This window comes from Amblyomma americanum, chromosome 6 (assembly GCF_052857255.1).
Source record: "Amblyomma americanum isolate KBUSLIRL-KWMA chromosome 6, ASM5285725v1, whole genome shotgun sequence".
NCBI lineage: Eukaryota > Metazoa > Arthropoda > Arachnida > Ixodida > Ixodidae > Amblyomma > Amblyomma americanum.
Genome location: NC_135502.1, coordinates 164,392,804 through 164,397,492, shown reverse-complemented (window position 1 = coordinate 164,397,492; position 4,689 = coordinate 164,392,804). Strand labels below are relative to the sequence as shown.

General features: G+C 49.6%; 1 non-coding gene across 1 annotated transcript; it reads right to left on the bottom strand.

Moving 5' to 3' along the window:
* Positions 1–646: 646 nt before the first annotated feature.
* TRNAS-ACU (transfer RNA serine (anticodon ACU)) lies at positions 647–718 on the bottom strand. The gene has a single exon. It is a non-coding gene; the product is annotated as a tRNA-Ser (tRNA).
* Between the last annotated feature and the right edge of the window lie 3,971 nt (positions 719–4,689).

Below are 4,689 nucleotides of genomic sequence, written 5' to 3'. Positions count from 1 at the left end.
TAGCCGTCAAGACAACGACAACACGAATGAGAGTTCTGATTGCGGCAAGCTGGCTGCTCCGTGATAACTGGACTGGAAATGACGTCATCTTTCTCAACGTGATTAGCGCCACCACCATTTATATAACGACAGCATCGCCTCGGCTTCTCTGCGATTTGCGGCTACGCGTAGCAACTATTGAGCGGCTCTTCGTTTCACTGTTGTAGCCATCAAGACAACGACCACACGATTGACCCTTCTAATTGTGGCAAACTGGCTGCTCAGTAATAACTGCACTGGAAATGACGTCATCTTTATCGTCATGAATAGCGCCACCACCCAATATATAACGACTGCATCGTCTCGGCTTCCCTGGTATTTGCGACCACGCGTGGCAACTACTGAGCGCCTCTTCTTTAATATTAATAATATTAGTAATGATTGGTTTTTGGGGAAAGGAAATAGCGCAGTATCTGTCTCATATATCGTTGGACACCTGAACCACGCCGTAAGGGAAGGGATAATGGAGGGAGTAAAAGAAGAAACGAAGAATAGGTGCCGTAGTGGAGGGATCCGGAATAATTTCGACCACCTGGGGATCTTTAACGTGTACTGACATTGCACAGCACACGGGCACTTTAGCGTTTTTCCTCCATAAAAACGCAGCTGCCGCGGCCGGGTTTGAACCCGGGAACTCCGGATCAGTAGTCGAGCGCCCTAACCACTGAGCCACCGCGGCGGGGCATCTTCTTTCCCCTGTTATAGCTATCAAGACAACGACCTCACGATTGACAGTTCTGATTGTGGCAACCTGGCTGCTCCGTGATAACTGCACTGGAAAACGACGTCATCTTTATCGCCGGGAATAGCGCCACCACCAGCTATATAACGACTGCATCGCCTCGGATTCCCTGAGATTTGCGACCACGCGTGGCATCTAGTGAGCGCCTTTTCTTTTCACTGTTATAGCCATCAGGAGAACGACAACACGATTGACAGTTCTTATTGTGGCAAGCTGGCTGCTCCGTGATAACTTCACAGGAAAATGACGCATCTTTATCGTCGTGAATAGCGCCACCACCAGCTATATAACGACTGCATCGCCTCGGATTCCCTGGGATTTGCGACCACGCGTGGCAACTAGTGAGCGCCTCTTCTTTTCGCTGTTATAGCCATCAGGACAACGACAACACGATTGACAGTTCTTATTGTGGCAAGCTTGCTGCTCCGTGATAACTGCACAGAAAATGGCGTCATCTTTATCGTCGTGAATAGCTCCACCACCAGCTATATAACGATTGCATCGTGTCGGCTTCCCTGGGATTTGCGACCACGCATGGCAACTATTGAGCGCCTCTTCTTTTCACTGTTATAGCCATCAAGACAACGATCACACGATTGACAGTTCTGACTGTGGCAAGCTGGCTGCTCCGTGATAACTTCGCTGGAAATTACGTCATCATTATTGTCGTCAATAGCGCCACCATCACCTATATAACGACTGCACCGCCTCGGCTTCCCTGGGATTTGCGACAACGCGTGGCAACTACTGAGCGCCTCTTCATTTCACAGTTATAGCCATCAACACGACGACCACACGATTGACAGTTCTGATTGTGGGAAGCTGGCTGCTCCGTGATAACTGCACTGGAAAATGATGTCATCTTTAGCGTCGTGAATAGCGCCACCACCAGCTATATAACGACTGCATCGCCCGGATTCCTTGCGATTTGCGACCGCGCGTGGCAACAAGTGAGCGCCTCTACTTTTCACTGTTATAGCCATCAGGACAACGACAACACGATTGACAGTTCTGATTGTGGCAACCTGGCTGCTCCGTGATAAATGTACTGGAAAATGGCGTCATCTTTTTCGTCGTGAATATCACCACCACAAGCTATAAAACGACTGCATCGCCTCGGATTCCCAGGGATTTGCGACCACGCTTGGCAACAACTGAGCGCCTCTTCTTTTCACAGTTATAGCTATCACGACAACGACCACACGATTGACAGTCCTGATTGTGGCGACCTGGCTGCTCCGTGCTAACTGCAGTGGAAAATGACGTCATCTTTATCGTCGCGAATAGCGCCACCACCAGCTATATAACGACTGCATCACCTCTGTTTCCCTGCGATTTGCGGCCACGCGTGGCAACTATTGAGCGCCTATTCTTTCACTGTGTTAGCCATCAAGACAACGACCACATGATTGACCGTTAAGATTGTGGCAAGCTGTCTGCTACGTGATAACTGCACTGGAAATGATGTCATCTTTATCGTCGTGAATAGTGCCACCATCAGCTATATAACGACTGCATCGCCTCGGCTTCCCTGAGATTTGCGTCCACGCGTGGCAACTACTGAGCGCCTCTTCTTTTCACTGTTATAGCCGTCAAGACATCGACAACACGAATGAGAGTTCTGATTGTGGCAAGCTGGCTGCTCCGTGATAACTGCACTGGAAAATCACGTCATCTTTATCGTCGTGAAATGCGCCACTACCAGCTATATAACGACTGCATCGCCTCGGCTTTCCTGGGATTTGCAACCACGCTTGGCAAATACTGAGCGCCTCTTCTTTTCACTGTTATAGCTATCAAGACAACGACCACACGATTGACAGTTCTGATTGTGGCAACCTGGCTGCTCCGTGATAACTGCACTGGAAAACGACGTCATCTTTATCGCCGTGAATAGCGCCACCACCAGCTATATAACTACTGCTTCGTCTCGGCTTCCCTGGGATTTGCGACCACGCGTGGCAACTACTGAACGCCTATTCTTTACACTGTTATAGGCATCAAGACAACGATCACACGTTTGACAGTTCTGATTGTGGCAAGCGGGCTGCTCTGTGGTAACTGCACAGTAAAATGACGTCATCTTTATCGTCGTGAATAGCGCCACCACCAGCTATATAACGACTGCATCGCCTCGGCTTCCCTGCGATTTGCGGCCACGCGTGACAACTACTGAACGCCTCTTTTTTCACTGTTGTAGCCATCCAGACAACGACCTCAAGATTGACAGTTCTGATTGTGGGAAGCTGGCTGCTCTGTGATAACTGCACTGGAAAATGACGTCATCTTTAGCGTCGTGAATAGCGCCACCACCAGCTATATAACGACTGCATCGCCTCGGATTCTCTGGCAATTGCGACCCCGCGTGGCAACAGGTAAGCGCCTCTACTTTTCACTGTTATAACCATCAGGACAACGCCAACACGATTGACAGTTCTTATTGTGGCAAGCTGGCTGCTCCGTGATAACTGCACTGGAAAATGGCGTCATCTTTATCGTCGTGAATAGCGCCACCACCATTTATATAACGACTGCATCGCCTCGGCTTCCCTGGGACTTACGGCCAAGCGTGGAAACTACTGAGCGCCTCTTCTTTTCACTGTTGTAGCCATCAAGACAACAACCACACGATTGAGCGTTCTGATTGTGGCAAGGTGGCTGCTCCGTGATAACTGCACTGGAAATGACGTCATATTTATTGTCGTGAATAGCGACACCACCATTTATATAACGACTGCATCGTCTCGGCTTCCCTGCGAATTGCGACCACGCGTGGCAAATACTGAGCGCCTCTTCTTTTCACTATTATAGCTGTCAAGACAACGACCACACGATTGACAGTTCTGATTGTGGCAACCTGGCTGCTCCGTGGTAACTGCACTGGAAAACGACGTCATCTTTATTGCCGTGAATAGCGCCACCACCAGCTATATAACGACTGCATCGTCTCGGCTTCCCTGGGATTTGCGACCACGCGTGGCAACTACTGAGCGCCTCTTTTTTCACTATTGTAGCCATCAAGACAACGACCACGTGATTGACCGTTAAGATTGTGGAAAGCTGGCTGCTACGTGATAACTGCACTGGAAATGATGTCATCATTATCGTCGTGAATAGCGCCACCATCAGCTATATAACGACTGCATCGCCTCTGCTTCCCTGGGATTTGCGACCACGCGTGGCAACTACTGAGCGCCTCTTCTTTTCACTGCTATAGCCGTCAAGACAGCGAACACGAATGAGAGTACTGATTGTGGCAATCTGGCTGCTCCGTGATAACTGCACTGGAAAACGACGTCATCTTTATCGCCGTGAATAGCGCCACCACCAGCTATATAACGACTGCTTCGTCTCGGCTTCCCTGGGATTTGCGACCACACGTGGCAACTACTGAACGCCTCTTCTTTTCACTGTTATAGGCATCAAGACAACGATCACACGTTTGACAGTTCTGATTGTGGCAAGCGGGCTGCTCTGTGGTAACTGCACAGTAAAATGACGTCATCTTTATCGTCGTGAATAGCGCTACCACCAGCTATATAACGACTGCATCGCCTCGGCTTCCCTGCGATTTGCGGCCACGCGTGGCAACTACTGAACGCCTCTTTTTTCACTGTTGTAGCCATCAAGACAACGACCACAAGATTGACAGTTCTGATTGTGGGAAGCTGGCTGCTCCGTGATAACTGCACTGGAAAATGACGTCATCTTTAGCGTCGTGAATAGCGCCACCACCAGCTATATAACGACTGCATCGCCTCGGATTCTCTGGCAATTGCGACATCGCGTGGCAACAGGTGAGCGCCTCTACTTTTCACTGTTATAACCATCAAGACAACGACCACACGATTGAGCGTTCTGATTGTGGCAAGCTGGCTGCTCCGTGATAACTGCACTAGAAATGACGT